General features: G+C 39.8%; 1 protein-coding gene across 7 annotated transcripts in view; it reads right to left on the bottom strand.

Annotated features, from left to right (window-relative positions):
- The window catches only part of WASF3 (WASP family member 3), a 138,483-nt gene that overhangs the window by 67,680 nt on the left and 48,560 nt on the right, over positions 1–22,243 (bottom strand). For 4 of the 7 annotated variants that reach the window (XM_037891455.2, XM_037891427.2, XM_037891436.2 and 1 more), the window contains one exon: positions 7,639–7,728. The exons of 2 other annotated variants lie outside the window; for them this stretch is intronic. The gene's annotated coding sequence lies outside the window, so the exon portion shown is untranslated. Of the gene's footprint in view, positions 1–7,638; positions 7,729–20,935; positions 21,164–22,243 lie in introns of all 7 variants that reach the window. One more of the 7 variants, XM_043531068.1, reaches the window with a different exon arrangement.

Genomic DNA, 22,243 nt, shown 5'->3' with positions numbered 1-22,243 from the left:
TGCTCAAACTAACGCTATTATCCTCATTCTGATTCAGCATCTTTTTTAAAAATTGTATATATCTTCCCTTTTAAATTCAGTACTAGAGCTGTCCAGGAATTTTTCTTCACAACATTTTTTCCAACAGAAAATGTGGCTACTGCAAAACTGAAATTTTCAATGAGACAGTGTCAATTTTGCTGATGTTTCTCAATTTTCTATTTGGAAAAGCAAAACAAAGTATTTTGTTCTGGTTTGGGTCAACCTGATTTGAAATACTTCAGTTTGTTGAACCACATTTGAACATTCCGTTTTGGGTCAATTCGACATTAATCTGTGTCTGCTTGAGCTGCTGCAGTGCCTTGTGCCCCTTTCCGCCCCCCTCGCACAATGGGCTAGACTGGCTAGACTACATCTCTCATGATGCACTGCAGTCTCCATTCTGGCTGCACCCACACGGTGCTTCAAGGGATTTCCATGACTGTTGTGCATCACAAGGTGAGGTAGTCTGGCCAGGGATCCTGGCCCACAGGGAAGAAAGGGGGCATAAATTACAAGACAGGTGGACACAGTTTAATGTCAAATTGTCCCAAGACCAAATGTTTCAACATTTCAAAGGAGTCTACCTCAAAACTTTGCATTCCACAAAAAAACCATTTAGATTTTTCTTCCTGATTCATGACGACAACAAATGTCAAAATACTGAAGTTTCACATAAATTAGAAATTCTGATTTTTGCTAAACTCTCCTCTGTATCCCTTCTGGTTACTCTTTCTTTGGGGATGGGGGGCAGGAAAGAGTCTGTCGCATATTAACACTTTCTCCACCAATCTGATGTTTCTATCAAGTTGAGAAAGGGACCCAAAGAGCAATTTTCAATCATTTCAACTTCTGGAAATGAGAGCATGTCTTGCTGAGGATTTTGTGCACCCGTGTTAAGCAACCTGCAACAAGAATTGCTTGAGTATACATACCACACTGTTTTCCCATGATTAAGGTACCTTTGCCTCTTATCACTGAGGCTACACAACACTGCAATGTTTCAACATCAGCACTCAGTATTCTGGTCAGATATCCCATGGCACATTACTCTAGCACTCTGCTACACATATAACGGACATTGTGGCATACCCACTGGAAGGCAACGGCATTCTGGGGCTTGGGGATCAGCACTAAATAATTTCCATACCACCTCTCATTTTATCCCATTATCCAGCCACGTTTTCAAAGCACTGTCAAACCGCATGGAGAAAACATTTGCGATTTCTGTGGTCTTCACAGTGATGACAGGCTGCTGCTAGTATATCTGAAGTCATACAATAAATTCAGAACAAGGGCATTAAAATAAACTGAGAAGGTGATGTGTGATAAATGAAAGGGGGCGGGGGGAGCTCCTTTTTATGGACACCGAGCCAGCCAGTTAACTATAAAGTCCCTCTTCATGGCTGTTCTCTGCTTCCTTTACCTGTAAAGGGTTAAAAGGTCTCCCTTGTTAGATAAAAGAAAGGGAGTGGGCACCTGAGCAAAAGAGCCAATGGGACGGCTAGAACTTTTTAAAATTGGAAAAAACCTCCCCTTTGTCTGTTGTTCTCTGGGGAAGAGGGGAACAGGGCAGCAGTTATGCTATGAGAAGCTTTAAGCCAGGTATGAAAAATCATCAGATCATACCGAAAACTACTTATTTGAAACCCCCAGATAGGTAAGTAGATGGGGAATGTCTAGAAAGATGCGATTAGGTTTATTTCTTTTATTTTGTAAGGCTTGTGGACTCCTGTGTGCTAACTCCAGATGCTTTGTTTTAGTTGTAACCTTTAAGCTGGACCTCAGGAAGCTTTCTTGCTGCTTAATCCTTGTATTGTTTTAATAAAATTTACCCTTTTTAAAAACAGGATTCAATTTGTGTGTCCCTAAGAGGTTTGTGCATATGTTGTTTAATTAGCTGGTGGCAACAGCTAATTTCCTTTGTTTTCTTTCTCAGCTCTTCCCCGGAGAGGAAGGAAGGTAAAAAACCACTTCTTCAGATGCAGTTTTTTACCCATGAAAGCTTATGCCCAAATAAATCTGTTAGTCTTTAAGGTGCCACCGGACTCCTTGCTGTTTTTGTGTTTACAGACTAACACGGCTACCCTCTGATACTAGTCTGTGAAAGAAGCTTACTGGAACATCTCTGAGGGTGAGATTTTACCTGTAGTCAGTTTCTTAATGTATTAGGCTTAGACTTGTGTGTTTTTGCTTTATTTTGCTTGGTGACTTACTTTGTTCTGTTACTTGAAATCACTTAAATCCTACTCTTTATTCTTAATAAAATGACTTTTGTTTATTATTGAACTCAGAGTAAGTGATTAATACCTGGGGGAGCAAACAGCTGTGCATCTCTCTCTATCAGTGATATACACGGAAACAATTTGAGTTTACCCTGTATAAGCTTTATATAGAGTAAAACGGACTTATTTGGAGTTTGGATCCCATTGGGAACTGGGTGTCTGGGTGCTAGAGATAGGTGACCTGCTGAGCAGTTCTTGGTTAAAGTCTGCAGCTTTGGGGGCGTGGACCAGAGCTGGGTCTGTGTTGCAGCAGGCTAGCACATCTGACTCAACAAGGCAGGGTTCTGGAGTCCCAGGCTGGCAGGGAAAACGGGCTCAGAGGTAATCTCAGCACGTCAGGTGACAGTCCCAAGGGGGTCTCTGTGACCAAACCCATCACAACTGGAACATGCATTTGGAAGACTGAAAACTAGATGGAGCATCGTGATAAGAAACATCTTCGTTATGACAGCTGTTCGCTGTGTTTTGTGCAACTACTGTGAAGGCAAGAGAGAAAACCTTGCAAATGGATGGAGCAGGTGGTGGGCAGATTTGGTGAATGTTTTGAATGGCCTGATTGAAGGCCTCTATGAAATGATGCAACTACTCAAGGGCACAGACTGAGAGCCACATTACGGTCATAGTTCAAGTATAGGTGCCATTTGTAAACAGCGTACATGCTTTTGTAGAGGGCATCTATCAGCATTACTGACTGTGCACGTCTTCTTGTGTACTTCCTGGTGAAAGGAGTTAAACAGACTTGGTGTGTATGTTATATCACATTTCTTGTTGAGTTTTTAGTGCACAATATGTGAATGTCATATAATGCTTGTAAACAGGATCCTTTTTGTGCATGTGTGGCTGTTATGACCGTGATGATGCATATTTCAGGGAATGGTGCAAGACTCAGAACCATGAATGTAAACACATTTTCAGTGCTTCGGTAGCAATGAATACACCAAGCAGAATGGGATAAGCTTGTGAACAGTAAAAACACAAAAAGAATCTATTCAAAATTCAAAGTTGCTCAAAGCTGAAAGGATTCAAAGGCCCTGTGCTCCAGGAGTGTTGTTTGCCTCTACATCATCCACAACAGTTGTGTCTGATGTGCTAGCCCTTTTCCTGCCCTTCCTCTCTCTCATGCCAATACTATTGCAGAAAAAGAACAAGTTCTTGTCCATTAGTCTCCATGCCAACATTGATAAAATGTTACTTTTCCCTCAGTTTTGGAATTCCACTTCCATTGGCTATTTCCAGACTTTGTGGGCTTGGAGATGGTAAGATGTTTACTCAGTTTCTCCCCTTTGCATAGGATCCCTTGGGCCTGTGATATGGTGGGTGTGGGTGGAGGGTATTAGTTCTGCCAAGTTGGGAATAGGATGATAAAATCCAGGTAGGCTGTGGGCTAGTTAAAGTGGGTGCAACAATGGTTAGCTAATAATTGCATGTGCACTTCCGTAGGCTGACCTTACTTTGGAGAACGTTATCCCCAAAAGACAGAAGGATTCTGTTCAAAAAGGTATTGGGCAAAATAGGATGATATGCTTGCTACTGTTTGTCAAGATGGTTCCCCCAGGCTGGCTTCCCCTCCACAGGTTGGGTTTCTGCCTGTGGTTCAGGCTGATCATCCAGCTGTGATCTGGGGTATTCCTGGATCTCCACCACTGTAGCTGTCCCAGGGTTCACCAGGTCAATGATGCAGCAGTTGAGGTGGACCGTACCACTGATCTGGAACATGTAGGCGCCATGGCCAAAGGTGTCTGATGATACCATCAGTTCCTGCAAAATTGTAAGTCTGATGTAGACAGTGCCATTCCAGAAGAGTATGTCCTGGGCCTCCCTGTCCTTTACAAATGGTCTGGGCGGGAAGGAGGGGCTTGGCTTGCTGGAGCTGCACTTTTCCTAGTGCTCCAGGATCTCCTGGCCGTAACAATTCCAGAGGAAAAATCCTTCACCTCCATGGTACTGAGTTGAGAAGTCAAAGCTTTTAACACCACAGACTTAGCGGGAAACCAGGACCTTTTGGGAGCCAGCCCCTTATGGTGGAAGACAGAGCGCCACCTCTTTGGAGCTTTCCCTGAGTCTTCCAAAGTCTCTCCCTGTCATAAATATAAAGGGAAGGGTAACCACTTTTCTGTATACAGTGCTATAAAAATCCCTCCTGACCAGAGGCAAAGTCCTTTTACCTGTAAAGGGTTAAGAAGCTCAGGTAACCTGGCTGCCCCCTGACCCAAAATGACCAATGATAGGACAAGATACTTTCAAATCTGGAGGGGTGCTTTTGTCTGTCTGTGTGATACCTTTGCTGGGAACTGATCAAGGATGCAAGCCCTTCAGCTCCTGTAAAGTTAGTAAGTAATCTAGCTAGAAAATGCATTAGGTTTTTTTTGTTTTGGCTTGTGAAATTCACTGTGCCGGAGGAAATGTGTATTCCTGGTTTTGTGTCTTTTTGTAACTTAAGATTTTGCCTAGAGGAATTCTCTATGTTTTGAATCTGACTGCCTGTAAGATTATCTTCCATTCTGATCTTACAGAGTTGTTCTCTTATCTTTTTTTGTTCTTCTAATACAGTTCTGTTTTTTAAGAATCTGATTGAGTTTTTTGGGTCTTAAAAATCCAAGGCTGGTCTGTGCTCATCTTGTTTATTCTCAAGCCTCCCCAGGAAAGGGGGTGTAAGGGCCTGGGGGGATATTTTGGGGAAACAGGAACTCCAAGTGGTCCTTTCCCTAATTGTTTGTCAAATCACTTGGTGGTGGCAGCATTTTACCTAATCCAAGGGCAAAGACCTTGTGCCTTGGGGAATTTTTAACCTAAGCTGGTAGAAATAATCTTAGGGGGTCTTTCATGAGGGTCCCCACATCTGTACTCTAGAGTTCAGAGTGGGGAAGGAACCCTGACACCCCCTCTTAAAGGACACCTTGGCTGAGGTCAAAGGGGTACTGGGTCAGTCCAGAGACAGAGGTACAGGAGGTGGAGGTATTCTGACCTGACTCAGAAGCAGGTCAAAGGGAACACTCCTTCATCAGAAACCTCAATTTAATCTCTCGATTCTTCCATGCTCTAGATTTGAGAGCTAGGCAGAGGTTAAACTTTTGGTAGACATGGGACTCTCCCAAGCAATGGATATATGTAGTGGCCGTCACTGACCATGATAGCCTCCCAACAAGAGAGGTAGCATTTGTAACCTGGCAGGTCAGGCATGCCCAGCCAAAACAAGTAAGTCCCCCGCCCCCCCAAAAGAGGGGGGAAAGGAGAGGAAAAAACCAAGCCTCTCACTAAAATTCTATACTAACAACTAATAATAAACAAAAACATTATACTAATTAAAAAATCAATTGTAGAACATGCTGAGGCATGCACACTTGGACGCGCTACAGCTCTGTCGCAGGCCAAGGAGGAAGAGAAGAACTTAAGGGCAGTTTGCCCAAGCAGCTCAATATATCCTTGGTGTGCGGCATGAGGTTGTATAGAGCACGTGCGCAGGCTGAATGGACACTGCTAATGGAAAATCTCCGATGAAGGTCTCCAGAGGTGCATTTGCACCTGAAGTACAGAACTAATAGGGATGCTACTCAAAGAGGAAGTTTTGATATTTTAACCTTTCATCCCCATTCAGTACAAAACTATTTCAAAATACTTGGATTTCCCACAGGACAGAAATGCTGGCTTTTGCTGAGCTCTAACTAACATTACTAAAAAGTAAAATATTGCAGTGTTTATTTTAGGGAAACAGTTGCACATTTCTTCAAAAGATTAGAATTTTCCCCCCACTCAATACATGCCATTTAGTATTAGCAAAAATCTTCTTTTGAAGTTGTTTTAAAATATATTTCCCATTTAAGCATATAACCCAGGTTCACTACACTCATACAAGCTGTGGAACAGACCACAGACCAGTTCACATATGACAAAATCATTGACAATAACAGTGCAAAAAAAAAAAAAAAAGTTCAATATTTTGTTACAAAGGGAATCTACTTCCCAAGAACAATAATCCATAAAGAAGAAAAATACATGTAAAGAGACATAAGTTAAAATATTTTAAATACATTATTAAAAAATAAAAATAGCTGTTTTGACTATTCCAGTGCAAATCTGTAGAATCTAACTATATTTACGAGTTTAGGTTATTCAAAGAAGGGGGAAGGAAGAAAGACTAGTCAAAGCCAAGTAACCATGTGGAAAGGAGGTTTGATACACAAGCTCTTCTCTCAAATCCCTTTGTATATATCCAATAATTTAAAATGCAATTTACATCAATTCAGTTAAATAAAAAGACAATAATTAACGACAACATGACAAGATGTCAATCACTGAGTGTAAACAAGTCCCATAAACACCCTCAGAAGTGAGTTATAACCTAACAACGTATATGCTTAGTGCTTATTAGCAATCCAGCTGAATCATTCCCTTCCCCAACCCTCGCATCAGTATTCAAAATGGCTTTTTAAATGAAATTAGAAGGATAGTCATGCATATCTTTCAGGAGGAATAGCAGCTTAAAACAGATGGATACGAAGTCTTGGGGGGGTGGGGGGGGGGGGGAATCAGGCTTCCTTAGAGCTTTCTTCTATTTTACAATCAACCTAAGTACACAGTACACAGAAAGTGTAAAAGGTTAAAGTCAATAGATGGGTGAAGTGGATGCCATGTCAATTTCCCTTGGTATCTCTGGCTTGTTTTCCACAAATCTTCCTCCTTCCCAGTATCTCACATTCTGATTTCAACAGGTTTTGCACACAAGCAGCTCACTAATCATTTATTTTTAATGATTCTTGTCTTAAAATTCAAAGAAAATGAAAATGTAAGGCAAAGCCAGGTATGGGTGAAGCACCATTGGAAGTAACACGTGAGTCAATATGACTATATGTTTCAGAGTAACAGCCGTGTTAGTCTGTATTTGCAAAAAAAAAAAAAAAAAAAAAGGGAGTACTTGTGGCACCTTAGAGACTAACAAATTTATTTAAGCATAAGCTTTCGTGAGCTACAGCTCACTTCATCTGATGAAGAGAGCTGTAGCTCACGAAAGCTTATGCTTAAATAAATTTGTTAGTCTCTAATATGACTATAGTAAAACAAAGATGCATATGCTGCATTTTCAAATGCTTTTGTAGCTACATACACAGTAACTCCCATTATGAGATAAATAAGCCATTATAAATCCAACAGAAACCTCAGACTGAATAACTCAGTTGGGATTTTTAGGAGAAAAGACTTTAAGACTTGAAGGCTGAAAAGCTGTGCTCCATGAAATCAGATATTGTGTCAATGGATCTCCACTGAGCTGGCGGGATAGAAATGTTCCAGAAATTAACTTAGAAACAAAGGCAAACAGCGTTTCCAAATAATCACTTACTAAAGTGAGGCTTCAGCAACTTTCTCCAGTTAGGGTCATCAAAATCTTAGTTTACGTTGCTGCAGATCCTGGAGATTACCAAGGATAACACTGAAAAGTCAGAAAAATAGTAAAATCAACTTTCATTTTAACATTTAAAAAAATCTAATTAAAACATATTTTGGAAACATACGGTTTTTTAAACACAATCAGAACCTCTAATTTTTTTAACTCAGTTTTGGAAATGAAAACCCCTCATGAAAACTCATGAAATAGCAGAGCTTTAAATTAACAGAGCATCTGTGAATAGGGTATTGGCTTACAGCTGACCCCGAAATTCTGCTCTACCAGAATCAGTGCTAAATGCGCATGTTGGCAAGGTTGGGGGGAGCGGATAATGGGGGGTGGCTCAGTTCCACTTTGCTTTTCAGCCAATCAGCTGGTAAGATGGAGTTATGGAAAGGATCTCATGCAGCTGTGAGCAACTGCTCTACATGGAGGGAGCAGCTAAAAAGATGCTGAAAGAACAAGGGCTACATCTTCACCTCTCTTCCCTCTACCCAAAACATATACTCCTCCTCAGCCACTGAATATCTGAGGGAGGGAGGGCAGCTTTAAGCCCAATGTTCCCGTCTAACCAGCAGCAATGCAACAAACGTGCAGCTGAAGAAGTGTATCGATGAGGGAGAAGTTCATCTTGCTTCAGTTCTTGGCTATTTGGCCAGTATAGACCAACTAACTAGGCCTGAAGGGTATTAGTGGCTTGGTAGCCTGCCTACCCCAACATTGTTACAGTTGTGACAGTCCATTCAGCTGCTATCTATTCTAGGTAACTTAAATGGCCCCAGTTACAACAGTATGTAAGCATCTAAACAAACATTTATTTCTTCTCAGTATTTGGTGAAAGGAAAGAAATGTCCCCATTTTACAGATAGGGAAAATGGCATAAATTGACTCGGCCATGGTCACAAAAGAAGCCTGTAACAAAACCAGGACTTGAACCTACGCCTCTCAAGTCTCAGCCTTAAGTGCCTATGAGAAGCATAACTAAACTGTTGCCTCAGAACCCACGCCACCACAAGCTGTGGTTCACTAAAAGTAAGCGAAAGTCTCTTGTGCAGGAAGAATTCCCAGGGAACCCATTGGCACCACAGCCACCTCTTGAGTCCCTAGGGCTGCACTTAATGTATCCTCCTAGAACCCGAAAACACAGTCACCATCTCCCTGATTAATTTTAATTAAAAGTAATTCTGCTCTCCACCTGCCTCCCCAAGCCTTCAACATTGCAGACTCTGGAGGTTTAGGTGCTGTCTGAACTATTTTCAGGACAGGAATAGCAGATGTAGAAGCGGCCTGGATGGTCTCTTTTGGAGATCTGCCACAACAGAGTAATTAATTAGGGGGAAGACTAAGGCCATTGTATGGGAGTTAGAGGAGACCAGTCCCCCCCCAGCCAGCCACTTTTTTTTTTTTTTTTAAACACACTTGCAATTTAATGTAAACTGATGCATTTCAAATGGCAAAATAACTAAGGTGGCACTTGAGATTAAGTTTTTAAGATCTAGGGATGAAAATGTTAACCTTCACAGGAAGATAAGGTGGGTGAGGCCTGAAGAAGAGCTCTAGGTAAGCTCGAAAGCTTGTCTCTCACCAACAGAAGTTGGTCCGGTAAAAGATATTATCTCACCTGCTTTGTGTCTCTAATATTCTGGGACTGACACAGCTACAACACTGCACACAACCTTCATAGGGACAGTATAAGCCATATTCGGAAAGAGCATGAATCCCATCAGAAAGGGATTTAGGGTTTAAAGTCACAACTTTATATATATATAGACACACATACATATACACACACACACACTCTATGTGCATGACCCCATACTCTTGGAAGAAGAGCCTAGCCCCCAGTTAGAACCCATCCTGATCGTCACTGGAAGCTGGTCGGAGGTGGAACTAAGGTAAAGCACAATCCAGAGTTCTGATTTTCTCGAATTCTCAGCCTTCCCCACTCAAAAAAATTTTAATCCTGCTAGAAATCCCAGCAAAAGACCCAGAAAAAACCCTATAAAGGTTTCATGGAACGAAAAGCACAGACAATGTAATTTACTTCTTAAGTATATTTATTTTTCAAACATACAAAGGCATACACTGTGCTTTGAGATTGCATTATGTGTTACTTCTTTCACAACAAAATTTTAAGTAGTATGTAAACAACCATACATAAGTAGTTTAGGATGACTGCACATAAGTTCTCTATTCTTTCTCATTTTATTTTCGTTATCAGAGAAAAGGCAAAGATATTTTTCTGTGCATTCTTTAACAGCATATTCAAAAATCTGGATTCAATATTCTGTGGTTTTCTTTCCAGTCACAGAATCAACAACATTAAGTAGGAACACATTTTTCCATACGTGGATTCTTACAGCTATTATCAGGCCATTTCAACCAATCATCTTGCATTAAACATCAACGTTCATTCTTCGAGTTTATGTCTATCTGGAAGAGTATATCCCAGGCTAAGCCCATCAATCATTGCTATATATTCCTCATTCATACTATACATTCACATCTTTGAATTTCAGTTCTCTTTGAAACTTCTGGGGCATGAAAGAAACCGATTACTTCCAAATGGAGATAATGCTTCAGAGCTGCTGGAAGGACAAGAATAGGGACTTAAATTATAATTGTGGCTAAATTTCATATATGACAATAGCATCCAGACTGTCTCTACTGCATGTTTAAACTCATCAATATTCTGATGTTCCGATTCAAAAGACTAAGACTAATTCAATGGAACACTTTACCCTGAAAAAATTCAAAGGCATCCATTTTCTGAACTTTTTGAGATGACTACAAATCTTCTTGCTTGATACTTAAGACAGAATGTTTATATTTTACATAAGAAATATTGGTTTTAATTACTTCAGCACTTGTTTCCTATTATTACCTTAAACTACAGACAAATTAAATTGGATACATTCATGTACTGATGTTGGTAACCACCCATAGGGAGGAGTGATCACCAAATTCCACATTTACTACAGTTAGAATGAGAAATCACCACCCAGTGAATTCAACAAACAAAGACTTAAAAACAAGATGACCTAATCAGCATGATATAGAACCATGTTATCAGATGGCCTGCCTGCATTCCAGAAGTTTCTAGAATCTAGCAAACTAAGTCCTCACTAACATTTAACAACTCTGCCCACTCCTTTTCAACATCTGACAGCTAGCATGCCTCTTTTCCTGATCTCTTTTGACTCCACCCATTTCCCTTCCCTCCTATTCTTTTCTCTATAATTTTCTTATTGTACAGAAGACTCAAAATAGGAACAATAAGAACCTTGTTCTTTTCACTTCCTTTTTAATATCACAGACTGAATTTAAAGCCCATTTCTAGTATCAAAAATCTTTACACACACTCTAAAAACAAACACTATATATATATGGGGGGGGGGGGGGCGCGCACGCTTGTTCATTCTTTTCAGATAGGTATACTATAGAATGACAAATTCAAAATCCAGAAACAAGACTACTGAGATGAAGTATTTGGTTCTGAGTGTTGGCGGGTGGGGATGTTTGGAGGAGTTCTTATTAAACAAACAGAGCATCTACTATTCACCCCAAGAGTGTGAACATGTTCATCCTAGGGCTTTCAATTAATCGCAGTTAACTCATGCGATTAACTCAAAAAACTTAATCGTGATTAATCGCAGTTTTAATCGCACTGTTGAACAACAGAATACCAATTGAAATGTCTTAAGTATTTTGGATGTTTTTCTACATTTTTATATACATTTTATTCTGTGTTGTAATTGAAATCAAAGTATATTATTTTATATTATAAACGTTTGCACTGCAAACATGATAAAAGAAATAGTATTTTTCAATTCACCTCATACAAGTACTGTAGTGTAATCTCTTTGTCGTGAAAGTGCAACTTACAAATGTAGATTTTTGTTACATAACAGCACTCAAAAACAAAACAATATAAAAACTTTAAAGCCTACAACTCCACTCAGTCCTACTTCCTGTTCAGCCAATCGCTAAGACAAACAAGTTTGTTTACATTTACAGGAGATAATGCTGCCTGCTTTTGTTTACAATGTCACCTGAAAGTGAGAACAGGCATTTGCATGTCCCTTTGGTAGCCGGCTTTGCAATGTATTTACGTGTCAGATATGCCCCTTCATGCTTCAGCCACCATTCCACAGGCCATGCTTCCATGCTGATGATGCTTGTTAAAAAAATAATGCATTAATTAAAATTGTGACTGAACTCCTTGAGGGACAATTGTATGTCCCCTGCTCGGTTTTACCCTCATTCTGCCACATATTTCATGTTATAGCAGTCTCGGATGATGACCCAGCACATGTTGTTCATTTTAAAACCACTTTTACTGCAGATTTGATAAAACGCAAAGAAGGTACCAATGTGAGATTTCTAAAGATACCTACAGCACTCGACTCAAGGCTTAAGAATCTGAAGTGCCTTCCAAAATGAGAGAGGGAAGGGGTGTGGAGCATGCTTTCAGAAGTCTTCAAAGAGCAACACTCCGATGCGGAAACTACAGAACCCGAACCACCAAAAAAGAAAATGAACCTTCTACTGGTGGCATCTGACTTAGATAATGAAAATGAACATGCGTTGGTCTGCACTGATTTGGACTGTTATCGAGCAGAACCAGTCATCAGCATGACCCCTGGAATGGTGGTTGAAGCATGAAGGGACATATGAATCGCATTTGGCACGTAAATATCTTGCAACGCTGGCTAAAACAGTGCCATGAGAAGGCCTGTTCTCACTTTCAGGTGACTTTGTAAACAAGAAGCAGGCAGCATTATCTCCTGCAAATGTAAACAAAAACTTGTTTGTCTGAGTGATTGTCTGAACAAGACGTAGGACTGAGAGGACTTGCAGGCTCTAAAATTTTATATTGTTTTATTTTTGAATGCAGGGTTTTTTGTACCTAATTCTACATTTGTAAGTTCAACTTTCATGATAAAGAGACTGCACTACAGTACTTGTATCGGGTAAACTGAAAAATAATATTTCTTTTGTTTTTTTACAGTGCAAATATTTTTAATCAAAAATAAATATAAAGTGAGAACGGTAAATTTTGCATTCTGTGTAATTGAAATCAGTATATTTGAAAATTTAGAAACCCCCCAAATATATTTAAATAAATGGTATTCTATTATTAACAGTGCGATTAATCACGACTAATATTTTCAATTGCTTGACAGCCCTAGTTTATCCACACAGTAAACTATAGGATATTAACAGGCTTCAGATTAAGCAATTTCCTGGAAAGAGTCTCAATACAACATCAATTCATCCCTCTGAGTTACAATAATTCATTATTATTAATGCCTATTTAAGAGGTATGGCAGCCTTTAATGTGCAGACAAAGACTGCAGTTCCAACCGGCTAAAAAGCAACTTTAGGACAAGCTGCGTAGTCAGCTTTATCTTATAAATACACTAACAAACTACACAGAAAAAAGAGGAAGTTGTGGCTTAAACATTAACAACGTACAGAAGTCAGATGGTTGGTACTGTGAATATTTTTACAATATATGTTTTAAGTTTACACTTTTTCGTGTCTACAGCTTTAAAAGGGAATAGGAATACTAATCACTTGGATGTTACAAGCATTTTAATATTACCAGAAATTCAGTAGAAGAAAGCAGTTTTAAATTAGTTTTAACTGAATTAATCTTTGCCAGAAAGAATTTTAAACCACTGAGTTGTATTCCTTTCCCCAGCCCAACTCCATACCGTTTAATCTCAACTTGTGCCAAACCATGAGGAGTTTTCTTCAGTATCTTCTTTTGGATTGGACCAAAACATTTTCTTGATAGTGATTTCAAACTAAAAGTTTTGCTCAGAAGAGCTGCCCAATAAACCCACTCCATCAACATGCATACGAGGACAGACAGGTCTTTAGAATACTATCTGTAAATTAATTCTGATAATGTGGTAACAATGAATCTGACAACTCTGCTGAAAAGAAAAATGAAAAACTAAAAGTAACATCACAAGTCCTAGAGTATCTGCACAGTAAATCAACACTGCTATATTCAAAATATTTGGTCATGAATATTTCTTCTGAGGATCGCAGAACTTTAGAATGTACTTCATGTCAATCTGCATCTCTAAAGTTTGTTCTCTTTTCCTTACTATTAAAACTCTTCTCACTGCCTAGAAAAAGCTCTTTTAAAAAGTGTTACAATTTCACTGTTTAACCACTTAAAAATTCCATTTCAAACTTCTCCAAAAATATCAATATTTTGTATTTTTGTAAGCTTAGACATATCATGCAAATACAAGACTGAAATACATACTTAAGTATCTCCTACACATTTTAATGTAAGTTTAAAAGATTATCAATAATTTTATGTTTAAAATCCCTGACAAAATTCTCTACTTCTAATATCACAAAACACCTGTAAATTGGACAAATATCTGTAAACTACTTAACTGTAACCAGGCAAATGTGAAGGAATTTCCATTTACAGCCATTCATAACAGTAAGATTTTTATGATGTGAATAATCTGAATTAATTCCTCAGTGAACAATAAAAAAAAAAAATCAAGTGTTACTAGCACCTGAGAGTCAAATCACAAGAAACCTGATTTGAGAGAGAAAAATATGCAAATTTAGTAGTATATTCCAGTACTGTGCCTCAAAAGTTTAGTCTTCTTAAGAAGACAAGTATATAGGACTGGGGAATGGACCTCCTGGGTCATCAACTCCAGTCCCCTGTTATTGCAGGTAATCCTATCATACAACCCCATTCATAAACTTAAGCTCTATTTTGAAACTAGTTACATTGTTTGCCCCCACTACTCCTATTGGAAGGCTATTCCAGAACGTCACTCCTCCAGTGGTTAGAAAGTATCTTCTAATATCCAGACTTTAAATTTACTCATGGCCAGTTTATACTCATTTGCTCTTGTGTCAACCTTGTCCTTTAGCTTAAATAGCTCTTCTCTCTCCATGGTGTTTAACCCCCAGATGTATTTATGGAGAACAATCACGTCCCTTTCAGCCTTCATTTCACTGGCTAAACAAGCCAATCTCTTCAAGAAGAAAAGGAGTACTTGTGGCACCTTAGAGACTAACAAATTTATTTGAGCATAAGCTTTCGTGAGCTACTTTACTGTATGCTTTTCTTTTTGTGAATACAGACTAACACAGCTGCTACTCTGAAACCAATCTCTTCAGTCGCCTCTCATAAAACAGACTCTCTAGTCTTCTGATCTTCCAAGTAGCCCTTCTCTGCACCTGTTCCAGTTTGAATTCTTGCCACCCTTTTAGCTCCTTCTCATAGTTGAGACATTCTACCAGGTATCTAGTTTGATTAGCACACGCAGATGGTCATATAACCTTTATATATTTGACTACTGAAATCAAGAAGTTCCCTAGGATGCTAAAAAAAAAAAAATACTTTGAGATCCCATTGTGTCTTATGTTACTGGGTTATCATACCTTTTCTGTGGTAGGTTTTAAGGTGCTGAAATATATTCTACTTAAAAACATCCCCTCTGTTTTTAACATTTTAAAAATTGGCCCAAAGATGTCTTAGTAGGACCATTATTGGGTCCCTTCTCCCTTCATACATACATGGCCAGTGATATCTGTGATAAATAGAGGACTTTGTGATAAACTCCGTTTACATGCACCTTTGCCCACTTCCCCTCTACCTTATTCTCTAATCCATCTCATCCAGGACTACTGCCACTACTCCGTATCTCTAAACAACTTCCATCAGTCACTGCATTTATTTTTCCCAGTAGGGAAGTATTTCTATCTAAACCTCCATATATAGACGTTCACCAAAACAACACAAGCTCAAGTCCAGAATGGACAATATTCAGTCCTAGACCAGTAACTGATTTAAAATCTAATTTCTCAATCCATCAGCACTATAAAAACAACATGCTGGCTACAGAAAGCCAGGCAGGCTTGCTTTCAGATGGGCGTCACAGAGTTAGGGGTGCAATGAGGAGTTGTGTCATCACTTGTTCTACGAGTCTGGATGCCTTTCAATGCTTTCCTGCTCTAGCTCCCAGCCTGGGAGGCTTGCAACCAGTTTACAAGCGTGCAGGTGACACCCTGAAGCGTCTGTATGCTAGAGAGCCCTGTTTCAGAAACTCTGACTCTAGCAGCCTGTCTATAGCCCCACAGCTCTTCTCTGGCTTCCACCAGGCTTGGTTAACAACCGGCAAGATGATCCCAACACATTCCCAGTCCCAAATTTTCCCAAAACTGTGTGCTCTGCGAAGTCCAGCTCTCTCCTGGACAGTACAGAGAAATAATAAGGTTCATTTGTTCCCCTAAAGACACAAAAACATATCACATCTTATTAATTTAACTGGGGTAAATACGCCCTTCCATTTAAACACAGCACTGCATTAGTTTATAGTAAATAAAACAAATGTATTAACAATAGGACATAGGTTAAGTGATGCCAAGTAAAATGAATAAAGTCAAAGGGTTACAAGCAAATAAAAGTGAAAACACATTTAAAAGTCTAAAACCTAATCTAGCAAAGTACAGGCTTTATTCAAGATGGTTTCTCACCTATATTCAGTTTCCAGAAACTTCAAATCCTCCCCGCTCGGTAAAAGGACCCAGCTTTCTCAGCTTGCAAGAGCTCTGCTCTTTTGTGTCTGTCTAATGATAGATGCCAAAGAGAGCTTCAGTCCGTGCTTATATATTCCAAGATTCAATTACTTGGTTTCAAGAGGCAGGATGACCTCATGCTGCTTTTCCCCGTTTTGTGGGCTTCCCATCCCGTATGTAAATGGAGCATCCACTGTTTTGATTCCACCATGCTTAATTTACATAGGAGACAGATAAATAGCTGCCTTCTTCTCCTGTCTGGGAGGGAACCTGTTTCTCATCTGTTTGGCCACAGACTTTAAAGCATAGTATCATCAAGTATCCATATTTCCTGATGTAGTGTTTTTTTCACAATATTAAATAACCAGTGTGTTAGCTTCCAGAAAAGACCACACTCTATAACCTTTTATAATACTTAATACACACCATGTACAAACTTCATGCAAGAATATTAATGATCAGTGATTATTACAATAGTATGTAGGGTGTGACTACAGGAGTGCTTAGTGTCACAATGGGAGACGGGTTTTGTGCCTATCCCTTGTAAATCATATGGTATAGAATCTTAAAATGACATTATTAGGTTTTAGGCCATATATAGGTTTCAACGTTATAATTTTTTACATACACATCCTAACCAAGCCTATTCAGTTTGACTCCTGGTACTAAGGCTGCCTGGCTTTACAGACAGAGAGATGAAAACATTATCCATTATAAATTTAAAGTCTACAACATATTTTCTGTAAAATGTGAGCCATATACAGAATACAAAATTTTGTTATATGATAAAATATTTTAGTAGCTCTCATATGTGGTTTTGCCACTTGTAAGAAATATGGTGATCCTAGACTAGTTCCAATACAATTTGTTACAAATATACAGAATGCACAATGATGTAGTACACTACTTAGCTCGAATACAGTAATTTCCATCATAGAATCTCAAACTTTCACAAACTAACAAGCCTCCACATGTGCCAAGTAGATATAGTACCTCGTTTTTACCAGTGGGGAAAATGGAAGTTCAAAGCTGTTAAGTAACTTATCCAGGGTCACCCAGACCCATACTCTAATCATAAAACCTTGCTGAATTCCATTACTGCTGCTCTACTTGTAGAGTGCCCAGAAGTATGCACACAAGGGAAGTGCCACAACAAGGATATGTATTTAGAAATTTTTCTAGCATACTCAGAAGAGGAGAGCTCCCTAGTCAGCAAGCCAGAACTTTTAGCCATGTTCTCTGAATAGTAACATGATCCTGAATCAGTAATAAGTAATATATGATGTAGTATATTAATGTTTTATTGTAACTTTGTCTTAGTAAAAAGTTCACAAAAATTAAAACACAACTTTATCCCTCTGCATCCATAAGAAAAAACTCTGAAATATGTGGCAAAATGGATTTATGTACACATCTGATCTATATGAAAGTTGCTAATGGTAAGAAGGTCTGAGATATAAAAAACAAATTCTTTGGCTGCTGAGAACTATAATCAAACAAGTTGCTTAAAAGCACACTGAAAAGTCTGCATCTGAATTGCGGGACAGTCAAAGCTTCATTCTTTCAAAAAGCTTTTATGAACAGATCATAAAAATGGGAGAGAACATGGGTAACTTCCAGGCAAAAGAAAACTACCACTATTATAATGGGGTATTTGAAGAAGCCTCTCCTAGTGCAAGTAATCCAAGAGGAATCAAAGGTAGCCATGGACTTCGCAGAGACTGAGATGAAATAGGCCTTTTTTTCTAATTACTTGAACAGAAAAAAATCCTTCACTGAAACCTTTAATGTGAAAACGGGAGGCTCTACATCATGAAGCATGTTGTCTTAACTGAAGCATTTTTAAAAGAGGAAGGATTGGTCAGAATCCATCAATCACTTTGGGAAATGTACCCACTTTGTCCTTTTAAGACCTTCTATAAGTGGTGACAGACATAACTAAAAGGCTACATTTCTGGAAGTAACCTCTCTAAAATGAAAAAAATCTAAAGGGGATTTCAAGGAAAAGTATCTACATGGCTGAAATCTTAATATTATAAAGTCCAATGCTAAAAAGTAAAGAGAGAGTAACAAAATATAATTACTGTCCCCAAAGATAGTCCTCGGACTTGGACTCCATTACAGAAGTTGAGAACAGGAAGCATCCAGTTCCCTAACATAGTGGTTCTCAACCTTTCCAGACTACTGTACCCCTTTCAGGAGTCCGATTTGTCTAGTGTACCTCTAAGTTTCACCTCACTTAAAAACTACTTGCTTACAACATCAGACATAAAAATTCAAAAGTGTCACAGCACTCTATTACTGAACCATTGCTGACTTTCTTATTTTTACCATATAATTATAAAATAAATCAATTGGAATATAAATATTGTACTTACATCTCAGTGACACTGCGTCAGTGTACAGTATATAGAGTAGTACAAACAAGTCATTGTCTATATGAAATTTTAATTTTGTACTGACTTCGCTAGGGCTTTTTAGGTAGCCTGTTGTAAAACTAGGCAAATACATAGATGAATTGATGCACCCCCTGGAAGACCTCTGCATACTCCCCGGTGTATGCATACCCCTGGTTGAGAACTATTGCCCTAACACCTGAAGGAGGAATAGATTCTTAGTCTAGTTTTAACCGTATCGCAACAATCTCATGGAAGGGTTAGTGGCTTGAGGACCATTTGTTCCAGCAGATCAGCCCACAGCCAGCAGTACTCACTAACAAAAGACAGGTCACTGGCCAATCCTAACTCCCTGTTAGGAGCTGGGACTGGCTGGGAGCTTCACTAGTGCTGCCTAGAACAAGAAGTACTAAGCAGTAGGTGGAAGCAGCCTCGCATCCACTCTGTCCAAGGTCTAAAAGATTTGGAGGCTCTTACTCCATCAGCCATCATTGACATGGCAGTTGCTGATGCTTCCCCCTACTTCCACCGTCATTGTTACTATATTACCAGCCACTGTCCTGGACTGCATGGTTTTTTCTGCTCTTACCTCCCTTTTCTTTCCTATCCACTGATCACTGTGGCCTCACCTTCACCTTTTTTCTTACAGCTGCCACAGTGATCATGACCCTGGCGTGTCTACTCACATACCCTGTCCCTCTTCTACTACTCCTTCGGGCACTCTGCGCCAAAAACGAAAAATTCTGCAAATTTTCTTTGTCAAATGAATGTGGAGGCTCCAACATAGCATTAGGGAGCACAGGCCACTGACTGCACAGAGGTGGGAGATCACTCTGCAGCTCGTATCCGGGACAGACTCAGCAGTGAGATTGCACCCAACCCTGACACAGTGCAAGGACCAGGCCTGCCCCAGAAACACCCCAGGGCCTTGCCCCTCTGTGCCAGGTGCACCAGGTATGGGCAGGCAGGCTCAGCAAGGCAGGATCCAATTACGAAGGGGCTTAGTGTGGGTCGATCCAGGTGTGGATTGAGAGTTCTGTGTGGGGCAATCTAGGTATGGCCGATTCAGTGAGGGATCCAGGTACGGGGGGGGGGGGGGGGGGAAATCTAGATGCAATGGTAATAGGACTCTGCAGGGGGGTCCAGGTGAAGGTGGTTGGAGCTCAGCAGGGGCAGGTCTGGGTATGGGGTGGATAAAGCTTGGCAAGGGTGTCTGGGGAGCTCAGTGGTATTAATGAACTGTATATTAAACATACTCAGGCAGGGGAACATCTACCTTCCCCAGATTTTTGCATCGCTCTGGGGCTATGGGGTCCAGATGCCTGGTGTGAGGCTGCAGAGGGCATGCTGAAAGGCAGAAACATGGGGACTTATGGCACTTTAAAAGCAAAAACTCATGTGTATGTTCATCTTCCAAATGCTAAGCCTTTTTACAAGTTTTATACACATCCAGCAGCAGATCATTGTGTGTGCTAGGAAGATGATGTAAATACTGAATCAAGTAAAGAGTGAGTGAAAACAAACCAGGTTTGTGTAACTTAAACTGAATCTTACAGCTGCCAAAATTTGATCAGTTTCCTTTTAAACTTCCGCCTATTTAGATTCCATTCTGGCATTAACAAATGTGTGATAAAACCTAAAAAGAGAACATATCGGTTTAAGTGACATAACATCAAAGCACAAGTCAAAGAATAACCTTTAGCTTGTCAGGTGAGGAAATGGACCTCATCAGGGATACAACAAGGAGTCCGGTGGCACCTTAAAGACTAACAGATTTATTTGAGTATAAGCTTTTGTGGGTAAAAACCTCACTTCTTCATATGCATGGAGTGAAAGTTACAGATGCAGATATATGTCTGTGAGGTTTTTACCCACGAAAGCTTATGCTCAAATAAATCTGTTAGTCTTAAAGGTGCCACCAGACTCCTTGTTGTTTTTGTGGCTACAGACTAACACAGCTACCCCCTGATACTCATCAGGGATAGTTACAAATACTGTGCTGACATCAGTGTCTTAGCAGAATGAGCAGATGTTCAGAGGCAGCATAGAGAGGTGACTATACTTTCAAAACATATTCAAATCTCACCTTTTCATTTACATGCAATTATTGAAAACAGGTCAGAGACAGCACTTCCAGGCTCTTACGAATGAGCATTTCCCTGGTATGCACTCTGATAATACATACCTGATTTTTAAAAACAAGTTAACTGTACAATTTCACGTTTGATTTAGCTATAATCACTAAATTAATTTTATACCAAAATATTCTTAGTTTTGGGCAGTACCTTGAACAATCCATTTGTCTACTCACAAGGCAAGAAGGAATTTGGAGTGGACTAGCAAGCTGACTGGAGCCCAGCAGCAGCACAACTGGAGCTGCTAGCTCCTTCTTCTGACGAAGGAGGTCAAAACCTGAGCGTTCAGGCACCATTCTATACTTTTCAGGAAGGGGAGCAGAGTAGCCCAGATACTACTTCTCTCTCACCAAGATGGGAGGTGGCGCCAGCTCATGCCTATAAGGAAAGAGAAACAAGTCGAAGAGCGGAACAACCCAAGGACCACTGCTCCACTAAGATGAAGGCGGTAGAGAGAAGAGGAAAGTAGTCCAGGCACCAGTGCTATTTATTACGGTGTTGCCATAGCTGCACTATAGTTCTGGTTACATTAAGAACTTTCATTTCGACACGGTCATAATTCAGGGGAATGGGCAAAAGACTCTGTGCCCACTAGTGCAGTGGTTCCCAAATGTTATTGGTTCATGTACCAACTTCATTATAAGCTGATGTTTTAAGTATCAAATTTCTCCCTTTTGTGTACATTTTAAGTCTTAATAGGCTTAAGTATTTATGGGCTCATAGTAAAATAATTTTTTTATTTGACTGATGGAAATTAGAAGAGAAGGGAGTTTGGCAGGAGGGTTAGAGGATGCAAGGTTTAGAGCTGGTTGGGAAATTTTTAACAAAACGGTTTTGTTCAGAAAATGCCAATATGTCAAAATAGAACATTTTTGGAAGGATATTCCAGTTTCAACTAATCTTTTGTTGCTAAAAGAAAAGGAGTACTTGTGGCACCTTAGAGACTAACCAATTTATTTGAGCACTCTGAAACCTTTTGTTGCTAAGTGTTTCTCATGTCCAGGATGGAACTTCTGGTCAAAGCCAGGGAGACACTCCCAGAATACCCCGGTGGCCAGGACACTCCCAGAATACCCCATCCCACAATACCCTGGTGGCCAGGACACTCCGTGGGATGTGAGAAACCAAGGATTGAACCTGGGGCTCCCACATCCCAGCTGAGTGCCCTAACCACCAGACAACTGCCTCTTCTGGAATGGGTGAACATCCTTTTTATTCATGAAAAACTTCAAAAGGTCTCAAAACTTTGTCCTCATGCAGAACGGGAAATTTTTGAAATGACAAAAAGGTTTGAAAGATGGAAAAACCATTTCCCGCTCAGCTCTAATGAGGTTAGACTAGGGATAGGGGTTCTGGATGGAATGTGGCGGGGCTTTTAGGGGAAGGTAGAGAAGTGAGTGAGTCTTGGTTGGAAGTGGGGCATTTAATTGGGCACCAGGCAGTTTCATCTCAAAGTCA

The sequence above is a fragment of the Chelonia mydas genome, chromosome 1 (genome assembly GCF_015237465.2).
Source record: "Chelonia mydas isolate rCheMyd1 chromosome 1, rCheMyd1.pri.v2, whole genome shotgun sequence".
NCBI lineage: Eukaryota > Metazoa > Chordata > Testudines > Cheloniidae > Chelonia > Chelonia mydas.
This window is presented reverse-complemented; position numbering and strand designations above follow the sequence as displayed.